The 11,295-nt window shown below is 46.2% G+C and overlaps 1 long non-coding RNA gene across 2 annotated transcripts in view; it reads right to left on the minus strand.

Annotated features, from left to right (window-relative positions):
• Window positions 1-946: 946 nt before the first annotated feature.
• The window catches only part of LOC136794121 (uncharacterized), a 17,463-nt gene continuing 7,114 nt past the window's right edge, over window positions 947-11,295 (minus strand). Inside the window, exons 3-4 of one of the 2 annotated variants that reach the window (XR_010840486.1) lie at window positions 10,255-10,363; window positions 947-1,019 (exon numbers count right to left, since the gene is read on the minus strand). This is a non-coding gene — a long non-coding RNA (uncharacterized lncRNA). Of the gene's footprint in view, window positions 1,020-10,254; window positions 10,387-11,295 lie in introns of both variants that reach the window. The other variant, XR_010840485.1, reaches the window with a different exon arrangement.

An 11,295-nucleotide genomic window follows, 5' to 3' on the forward strand; every position in this document is an offset into this window, starting at 1 on the left:
AGCGGCCCCAGACCTGGGACCTCAGTCCCTATATCCCAGACCTCAGGCCTCAGAACTCAGGCTCTGGATCCCAAACTCCAGACCTCAGATTCCAGACCTGGGGCTCCAGAACTCAGATCCCCAGACCCAGACCCCAAATCAGACCCTAGCTCCAGTCCCTGAAACCCAGATCCCAATCTCTGACCCAGGACCCCCAATCCCAAAGCCAGACCCAACTCCAGAGTCCAAACCCCAGACCTGGGATCCCAGACCCCATCCCCAGTAGGTCTGTCTGCCCAGTGGACGGGACACCACTGTGTGTGTGGCAGGGGAAGCTGAGGCCCGGGCAGGCTGCCACTGAATGCAGGGAGGATGTTCTGTGCTTCCCAGACTCAAGAGATATATGGAGCCCTCCTCTGGGCCAGGTCTCGGCTGCCCAGCGCCGGCAGAGCTGGAACCCCCAAATGTCTAACTGCACCCACAGTGTCAGAGTGACAGAATGCCTTGAAGATGAGGCACAGGGAGCTAGGAGGGCATAAAATGGGGTCCCTTGAGCAACCTGGGGGTTGCAACCTGGAGATGCAGCCTGGGGGATGTAACGGGGGTACAAGTTCAGGGGGGCAGGGGGCAGCCCGGAGGACTTCCTGAAGGAAGGGATGCTGACCAGTGACTTGGAGTCAGGAAGATGAATAGGGGTTGGGTAACCTCTCAGAAGTCAGGGGCTGGGTAGAGAGGGAGGGGTGAGGGGCCCTCCGCCAGCCCCCACCTGAGCATGGGACTTAAGTAACACCTGTGATAATAGCATCTAAAAAGTGGCTGGGAGACCCCCAGGGGTCTTAGACCTGGTCCAGCCCATGGAGAAGGGATTTCTGCGTGTGGGCTGTGGCCCATGGATACCCAGGAGAGCCACAGGCAAGACATTCTGCCTCAGCGTCCAGTCTCTGCCAGAATCCTGGCCAATTCTTACCTCCAAAGCAGACCTTGAAGCGGCTCCCTTTTCCTGGGTCCCCACAGGGGCCGGCTTCACAGGCGTTCAGCTCCTGCATTTGATTGAATGCTCTGCTGTTACCATTGTGAAATTCATAATAATTTTTCGACAAGGAGCAGCATGTTTTCATTTTGCACCGTGGTCCAGGTCCCACTCCTCCTCCTCCACTGCCATCTAGAACTGCCCAGCCCTCTCCCTGACAACCCCCAGCCCCAACTACCTAACCTTCCTTACTCTTTTGAGAATCGAGGCTCCTCCCAACTTAAGCCAGGTCTCTGGGAGCCAGTGCTTAAAGCCCTACCAGTACTTCCCTCAATTGAAAGCCAAACCCCCTCACCTGGGGACATTTACCCCCAGGGCCGAGGACCCAGCCCCACAGATTTTACCAGCCCTCTTAACATCTTTCAGCCCCACCTCAAAGGATGTACTCCCATCCTCAGCCTTGGGCTCTGGATTTTATAAAATACCACCTGCCATCCTCTGCTCTTTGGGGTGAGAAATTTCCCAAAGACCAAACCATACAACGTTATAACCATGGAAAAAGACATCCTGAACCCAGAGATAAGTAGTGTTTTTGTTTTTGTTTTTTAATATTTGCTTAAAGGAAAGTTTTTTTTTTTTAATTTTTTTTTACAGTTTCTCAATCTTTTTTTTTTTTTTTTGGCCTCACCACGTGGCATGAGGGATCTTTGTTCCCTGACCAGGGAGATAAATTTTTTTCAAAGATTTTTCTTTTTCACTCTAAAAGTAATATATAAAAGATAAAGGCGGGCACTTGGAAATGCCAGAAAAAATTCAGGAAAAGAACATGAATATCATCTATCATATTACTATCCAAAAATAACCAATGTTAATACTGTATTTATTATCTTTCTTTATTGTTTATTGTTTACAAAGAGGAGAATCTTTTTATATAGTTCGGATCACCCTGAATATATATCATTTGGTAAGAAGATGTCAGCCTTTTTATGTAAGGATGGTAAAAAATGGTTCACCCACATAAAATCGGGCTATGGATATAGAACTAGCAGCTTGATAAAGAACAAACATCCTGATTCTTGTCTTTTGAGGATAATTATGAATTCATGGCGTTCAGACTTGAGTAGTTTCATGAATTGGTCATTAACTAATCATTATTGACATGGGTTACCTTTAGGTGGGCTCTGGTGTACCTTCAACACACCCAGAACTTAGGCATCCCTGCCCTGAAACATAAAACCAGCTATTCTCCAAAGAGCCCTTATTCCTTGGGGTGGGGAAAAGTACCCATAACTGCATTTTGGATATTGGGACCCCCTCTCTAATTACAGCACACAAATTTGTGGTGGAAAACCTATTAAAAAAACTACTTCAGTGGTCAGGTGGAAATAATAAATGTCAAAGATTGGAAGATCGTATTGCTCTAATTGAGTTCTAAAATGCTGCAGAACACCTGTCCTCAGCCACTTCGGCCTGCCTGCAGGCCAGACCCTGCCCACCACCCATGGCTGTAAATAAAGCTTTATGGATACACAGCCACGCCCACTCATTTACACATTATGTACAGCTGCTTCCCAGCTTACAGGGATTTGAGTAGTTGCCACAGAGACATTATGGCCAGCAAAGCCGTAAATATTTACTCTCTGGCCCTTTACAGAAAACATTTGCAGATTCCTGCTCTATAAATGTCTCACCCAAATTATAATTTTACTCTTTTATCGTTTTGTGAACCATGTTAGTCACCGAAGATCCTATTATAACTAGTGTAATTTCTTGTTTTATCTGGCAATATAAAATATAAATCTAGGCCGTGACAGTAAGATCAACAATATCTAAAATAACTGCAGGTTGGAAACTAAGATCTAAGATCACAGAAGCTATCAGGATGAGTGTGATGAGTGTGAATGACTCACTCACTGATTGGTTAAGGGACCAGGCATATGACCAGTCCTGGCCAATGAGATGAGAGGAAAAGCCTGCAGGGGTGGGGATGCCCCTAGCATCCCGAGCCTGGAGGCTGCCCTAGCTCGCAGCTATTTGTTCTGTAAACTAATAATGTCTTTATGGAGTTAAGCAAGCAGAGTTGTGTTCTGTTACTCATGGCTACAGGCATGTAACTGGTGCAACTGGCCCTGGTGGCCACCTCTGAACACCTCCCGCTAATGACAGACAGGGAAGTGACTTTGTTCTTGCATCTGCTTTGATAATCCCTGACACTGTGTGGTTATTTACAGGTATCCTACAGTATCCTGGGGAGACTGGTTCCAGGACTGTTGCACATACTAAAATCCAAGGATGCTTAAGTCCCTCATATAAAACCACATAGTATTTGCATATAACCTATGCACAAATGATACATATATTATTTCTAGATTATGTATAATACATGATACAACGTTTTGTTTTGTTTTGTATCTCTGTTACCCGACCAGGGATTCAACCTGGGCCATGGCAAACATGTTGTAGATCTTAATAGAAGTTCAAGTTGCACAGATGTGTGCATCTGTCAAAACTCAGCAAAAGGGGACTTCCCTGGTGGTCCAGTGGTTAAGACTTCGCCTTCCAATGCAGGGAGTGCAGGTTCGATCCCTGGTTGGGGAGCTAAGATCCCACATGCCTTGAGGCCAAAAAACCGAAACATATAACAGAAGCAACATCTTAACATATTCAATAAAGACTTAAAAAAAAAACCTCAGCAAAATCATATTTAAGACTCATGCAAGTCATTGTCAATTTTACTTCAAAAGAAAAAATATAAACAAATATTGGACTCTTGTTAGTCATGTGCTAATGATATGCACACCAAACTATTCAGGGAGTAGTGGGCTGATGCCTACAACTGTGAAATGCATCAAAAATGAGATGAAGTAAAAAATCAAAAAACAACAACAACAACAAAAAAACGAGATGGGGCTTCCCTGGTGGCGCAGTGGTTAAGAGTCCGCCTGCCGATGCAGGGGACGCGGGTTCATGCCCCGGTCCGGGAGGATCCCACGTGCCGCGGAGCAGCTGGGCCCGTGAGCCATGGCCGCTGCGCCTGCGCGTCCGGAGCGGCTGGGCCCGTGAGCCGTGGCCGCTGCGCCTGCGCGTCCGGAGCCTGTGCTCCGCAATGGGAGAGGCCACAGCAGTGAGAGGGCCGCGTATCGCAAAAAAAAAAAACAAAACAAAAACGAGACAAAGTGATGCATGGACAAAGGGATGGGGAGATGACAGATTTAATAAAATGGGAATGGTAGAAGTGATGTGTTAGGAATGTGGGTGTTCACTGTAAACTTATTTAAACTTTGATACACATTTGAAATTTTTCACAATCAAATGTTACTGGGAAAAAACTCGAATTTTGTTTTTTTTCCATTTGGCGGTTTAGGGGGCATTTCCTCTGTTGATCTCATCTGGGCTGATTTATGAGACCACAGACACCTGGAGGGTTCAGTCTGCTGCAAGGTCCAAGATGGCTCCACTGGCATATTGGGCAATTGGTGCTGGTTGTTGGCTGGGAGGCCTCAGTTCTGCATGGAGTCTCCCAGTCTCCAAAAAGCTACACTGGCTTCCTTACATCATGGTGTTCAAACTTCCACACCTCACTTTGCCGAATTCTATAGGTCAAAGCAAGTCACATGGCCATGCATGGATTTAAATGGGTGAAGAAACTGACTCCCCCTCTGGCTAGGAGTTCCACTGCAAAGGGGCATGCATATTGGAATGGGGGGAATTTGTGGTCATTGTACAATACACCCAAGTCCTTTTGTCCAGTGGTTTAAGTTCATGTTTAGTCAGAAGGTGTTCTATCGGGACTTCCCTGGCAGTCCAGTGGTTAAGACTCCATATTTCCAATGCAGGGGGAGGAGGTTCAATCCCTAGTTGGGGAACTAAGATTCTACATGCCACGAGGCACACCCCCCCCAAAAAAAAAAGGTATTCTGACTCCTGACACTTCTTACTTGGTAGCTAACAGTCATCACAGTCATCAGGTCTTCCTTGATAATGGCATTTAGCTATTGGAGGGTCAGGGAGGTCGGCTCTAAGCAGTTTGGTTTATTAGACAGAAGGAAAACAACATAAGCCATTCAATGTCTGAAGGCTTCATGAAGAGACCCTACTACCACTCACCTGCAATGCAATGAAAATTGTACATGGGTAATTTTTTTTTTTTTTTTGGCTGCACCATGCAGGAACTTCCCCAACCAGGGATCAAACCTGCACCCCCTGAAGTGGAAGCACCGAGTCCTAACCAATGCACCACCAGGGAAGTCCCTGTACATGGGTAAGTTAAGATTCAAATGCACACTGCCTGCTCTGGCCCCACCTGACAGCATCACACTCATTCTGAAGTTGGAGGGCTTCTGGGCTTGAGGGCTCGTGAAGCAGATGAAATCTCCAAGAGTTTTCAGCTCTTCATGAAATTTTTTTTTTAGCAGTACTACATGGCTTGCAGGATTTTAGTTCCCCAACCAGGGATCGAACCTGGGCCCCCTGAAGTGGAAGCACAGAGTCCTAACAACTGGACCACCAGGCAAGTCCCCCTTTGGTTCACTGTTGATGGAGAACTAAGCCATTGTATATGCGGGATTCTCATCACATACAATACTGTCTCAGATAGCTATTGAGACTTCTCAAACAGCTATACAGTAGTCAGTAAGAAAGGGGCTGAAGGATTGACAAATGGATAGATTAGGAGCCCAAGACAGACCGTATCCACATCCAGAGGGTTGATTTATGATAGAGGTGGTAACGCAGAGCAGTGCAGAAAGGACAATCTCTTCAATAAATATGCTGAGACAACTGGATATCACTATGGAAAATAAACAAAACGTGACCCCCTACCTCACACCAAACACAAAGCCAATTTGCGGAGGACTGCAGACCTAATGTGAAAGATGAAACAATAACATTTTAGAAGGTGATACAAAAGAATACTTTTATAACCTTGTGGTAAGGATTTTTTTTTTTTTTTTTTTTGGCCTTGCTGCAAGGCTTGTGGTACCTTTAGTTCCCTGACCAGGGATTGGACCCAGACCCTCGGCAGTGAGAGCTCCAAGTCCTAACCACTGGACAACCAGGGAATTCCCAAGGATTGATTTCTGAAGCAGGTCACATAACAATAAAGGAAAAGAATGAAACGTTGGGCTATGTTAATATTAAGAACTGTTCAGGAACTTCCCTGGTGGTCCAGTGGTTACGAGGCAGGAGATAGATGGGTCCCAGTCTGAGCAGCTGGAGTTTCTCCCCTGTGGACAGAGAGGAGGCTGGGTCCCGCCCAGATAAGAGATAAAAGAGCACATATTCCTCATTCTCGAAGTCAAGGAGACCTTCCTGACTACACATGTGCAGAAAGGCTCCTTGGAGGTCAAAAGAGAGGGGGCGTCACCCCATAGTAACTGATGTCAGCTACCCATAGGCCTCTTCACTAGAATCCATCTTGGCTGAGAGATGCACAGGCCCACGGGAAAGGCCCCTGAGATAAACCAAATACAGACTCAGAACCAGGCAAAGCAAGATGACTGGCCAAAGGAAACCTGGAAGAAATGCCCCATATAAGTGATTCAAACTACCACAAGGGCGCAACTCTCTCTTTGAGCCCAGCCATGTGTCTATCCACACGTACTCCCCTCCTAATAAACACTTTACTTGTTTCTCTACTTTCCATATCTTTGTGGGAATTAATTTCTGTAAAGCCAAAGGGCCACTGGTCTAGTGGCTAGGATTCAGCGCTCTCACTGCCGCGACCTGACTTCAATTTCTGGCTGGGAACTGAAATCCTGCTTCAAGCCACTGCAGGCCGAGGCCACCTGAGATCAGTTAGGGCTGTGTGCTTCCAATGCAGGGGCCTCAGTGTGTGGGGAAGAAAAAAAAACAACACAACTATTCAAAAGACACCCTAGGCATCGTTGAGAGAAAATCAGGCAGCCAAGTTGAAAACTGGGCTATACCTAACTAAATGATTCACAAAAGGGGAAATCCAAATGGCCAATGAATCATGAAAAGATGTTCAACCTTATTAGTAAATAGAGAAATGGAAATTAAAACTGCAATAAGGGAATTCCCTGGCATCCCAGTGGTTAGGACTCTGCGCTTCCATTGCAGAGGGCATGTGTTTGATCACTGGTGGGGGAACTAAGATCACCACAAGCCGTGTGGCATGGCCATAAATAAGTAAATAAATAAACATAACAGTCAAAACTACAATGAGATAACACTACAGACCCAACTGGTTGGGAAATAAAAATTCTGGTGTGCTGATAAATTTTAGCAAAGATGCAAGCCAATGGGAGCTATCGCACCCTCGTGGTGGGTGCCAATATAAATCAGTACAACAACTTTGGGGAAAGAGTTTACCATTATCCGTGAGTCTGCAGATTCACAAACACTACACCCTGGCAATACCACCCCTAGGTATATACGCTAGTGAAACACACAGACGTATATAGCCAGACATATCCATAGCCACAATTTTTGGGGGAGTAAAAGCCCAAGTCTGAAAATAACTCAAGTCAAACAGTAAGTAATTTGATGGTATGTTCACACAGTGGAATACATGTAATCATGAAAGTGAATGAACTCAGCTACAAACCTGGATGAATATTAATTGAAAGAAACCAGACAGAAAAGAATACATGCAATACACTCCCCCTTGAGTAAAGTTTTAAAAGAGGCAAAACTAAATTTATTTTGGGTCCACACTCATGTGGTCAAACCATAAACAAAGCGAGAAAGTAATAATCATAAAATTCAAGTTACTGGCTACACTGTGGGAAGGGAGGGCAGGGTCCAGATGACCCCTGTGGTTGCAAGGGGGGCGGTGGGGAGGACTCCTAAGGTCATGGCCGTGATCATGTGTTGGCTTTATAATAACTTGTTAAATTAGCCATCGCCGTTGCATGCACTTTTCTGAAAATGCATTACAATTCACAATAAAAAGATTTGCACACATGATGTTTTAAAAGACATCAGTAGGGCTTCCCCGGTGGCGCAGCGGTTGTGAGCCCGCCTGCCGATGCAGGGGACGCGGGTTCGTGCCCCGGTCCGGGAAGATCCCACGTGCCGCGGAGCGGCTGGGCCCGTGAGCCGTGGCCGCTGAGCCTGTGCGTCCGGAGCCTGTGCTCCGCAATGGGAGGGGCTGCAGCAGTGAGAGGCCCGCGTCCCTCAAAAAAAAAAAAAAAGAAAAAGACATCAGTAAGTTAGAGTATAACAAATTTTGGTATAAAGCCATAGTCATATTTTATTTTCCATTCTCTGGAATAGTAGTTCACCAACTGGTAGGGTTTTTATTACAGCAAAGATAGAGAATTCAGAAAGCTTTAGCCATTTCAATATCAATGCAAAAACGCGTATCTTTGCAGGAAGTAAAATAGGTGATGCTTGATCCCCAAGTTCCATCTTTTTTTTGTAATAAATTTATTTATTTTTGGCTGCCTTGGGTTTTTGTTGCTGTACGTGGGCTTTCTCTAGTGGTGGCAAGCGGGGGCTACTCTTGGTTGCGGTGCGTGGGCTTCTCATTGCGGTGGCTTCTCTTGTTGCGGAGCACAGGCTCTAGGCATGCGGACTTCAGTAGTTGTGGCACACGGGCTCGGTAGTTGTGGCTCACGGGCTCTAGAGCCCAGGCTCAGTAGCGCAGGGAAGCCCCCCAAGGTTCCGTCTTGTTGTAACTGCCCTATTGCTACAAAGATGAATCAAAACTTAAAATCCTGGACTTCCCTGGTGGCGCAGTGGTTAAGAATCCACCTGTCCATGCAGGGGACACGGGTTCGAGCCCTGGTCCGGGAAGATCCCACATGCCGTGGAGCGGCTGAGCCCGTGCGCCACAGCTACTGAGCCTGCGCTCTAGAGCCCGCGAGCCACAACTGCTGAAGCCCGCGTGCCTAGAGCCCGTGCTCTGCAACAAGAGAAGCCACCGCAATGAGAAGCCCGCGCACCGCAACAAATAGTAGCCCCCACTACTCTAGATACCCAACTAGAGAAAGCCCGCGTGCAGCAACAGAGACCCAACGCAGACAAAAATAAATGTAATTAATTAATTAATTTAAAATCAAACCAAAAAAACCCCCACCAAAATCCTGAGACACATTTCTTTTAGCAACACATAAGGAAATATTCTGAAATGTGAGAAATAAATGTTCAATTTTAATATGCCATATTCTTTATGTTAAACTGAAAGCCTTTTAATAAAAGCCCCTAGATTGGAAACCATTTTAAATTTGTAAATGTAAACTTTTAAAACATCACGTTTGGATGGAGAAAGGGAATGCCGTCCTCCCCTCTTTGAAATGTCAGAGCCTAGAAAAGGTCAAGCTCATGATTTTAATCAGAACATCTCCCTTCCTGTTGGTAAGATGATATTTTCTAGGGATTTCCCCGGTGGTCCAGTGGTTATGAACCCGCCATCCAATGCAGGGGATGCAGGTGCCCTTGTCGGGGAAGTAAGATCCCACATGCCGTGGGGCAACGAGACCTGCACGCCACAACTAGAGAGAAGCCCACAACGAAAAACAAAGACCCAGCGCAGGCAAAATTTAAAACAAAAAAGATGATCTTTTCTAAACAAATCAGGATGAAATGCAAAAACTGGTGAATTGACCATAATGCTATTTCAAATCACCATTTTTAGGACCCATAGATGGTCAAGGTGGTTAAATTACTTTTGAGGAATAAGTTACAAGATCTTTAGTTATTCTGTACACATTTCACCCTTCCATGTCTGCGTGGAAGAGACCAACACATCTATCCATAAAGGTGTTTATGTTTCAAGGAGAAAAATGTCTTAAGGGACTTCCTTCATGGTCCAGTGGTCAAGACTTTGCCTTCCAATGCAGGGGGTGTGGGTTCGATCCCTGGTCAGGGAGCTAGGCCTCGTGGTCAAAAAACCAAAACACAAAACAGAAACAATATGTAATAAGTTCAATAAAGACTTAAAAAAAAAAATGGTCCACATCAAAAATGATTTTGGGGGACTTCCCCGGTGGCGCAGTGGTTGAGAGTCCGCCTGCCGATGCAGGGGACGCGGGTTCGAGCCCCGGTCCGGGAGGATCCCACATGCCGCGGAGCGGCTGGGCCCATGTGCCACAACTAGAGCCCCCGAGCCACAACTGCTGAGGCCCGTGTGCCTGGAGCCTGCGCTCCACAACAAAGAGTAGGTCCCGCTCGCCTCAACTAGAGAGAGCCCGGGCACTGCAACGGAGACGGAATGTAGCCAAAAATAAATAAATAAACCAATTAATTTTTTTTTAAAAAAGGAGAGCAGATTGCTCCATCTCCAAATAAAAAAAAATTTTTTTAATGTTTTAAATTTCTCTGAATACAAGTTTTCTTACCTTACGTCGTACCTTTGCAAAGTCACAGCTCTTTAGCCAGATGCTGAAGACATCCCGTGGGGAAACAACTGGATGAAGTTCCGGAACAGGCGTAATTTTTTCTACGGTGCTAAAAATCAGGAAGATGGATGTCTGGGGGAGTGGAGGGGACTTTTTAGGATGCTGGAATGTTCTACGTCTTGATGGGGTGTGGGTGACACGGGTTCCCACACTTGCCTAAAGCATCGAAGTACACTTAGGATCTGTGCGGGGCACCATTAGTAAACTATACCTCAGGTAAGTTCAGCTGGCATAAAAATATTACATTTCTACCATCAGTTCTGGCATCTCTTCAAAGACACAGAAATTAGCTGGGAATGCAGAAAGTTGAGCCCGCCCAGACGCAGGGGTGACCAGAGAATGTCGCCAATCCTTTCTGCCCCACCAGGTTGATATACTTCCTGTTTGCTGATCAGACACCTGAGTCCCTCGCAGAAATTCTAGGAGAGGGTTTTGAGGTTCACACCCAGGGCTCCCTGAAGCACCCCCAGCCCTGTCTAAGCTGGTGGTGGCCTCTAGAGGGCGCTGTTAACATAGCCAATCCCAGGAGTTTTCATTCATTCTGGAGCTTCAGCGACTTTTAGGAAACCACCATTGTCAAGCCAGGTGGGAGGTCGTTTCCTACCCCACCTCCCTGACTCTTGGACACTGGGGCTGTCCCTCAGGGATATCATTCACACCAAAAATGCCTGATATTGAAGAAAAATTTTGGAGACGCAGCAGAAGATTTGGGAGGGGCCAACTGGAGATCAGGATCAGCCATCCCCAAATGTGCTGCTCCGGTGTAAGAATCACTCTGAGCTGAAAACATCTGAGTTCTTGAAACCTGTTATCTACCTAAACACAGAGCCTCATACTGTCATAAATCCCTGCCTGGAATCAACTCATTGTCTCTTCTCAGAGAAGACAAGTCAGCTCCCAGACAGACTTTGTCACAAACTATCGTATCTCTCACCTATTCTCCAAAGGCCCATTTATCTCTCCTAACATTCGTTTGCTCTC

The sequence above is a fragment of the Kogia breviceps genome, chromosome 4 (genome assembly GCF_026419965.1).
Source record: "Kogia breviceps isolate mKogBre1 chromosome 4, mKogBre1 haplotype 1, whole genome shotgun sequence".
In the NCBI taxonomy this organism is placed as follows: domain Eukaryota; kingdom Metazoa; phylum Chordata; class Mammalia; order Artiodactyla; family Physeteridae; genus Kogia; species Kogia breviceps.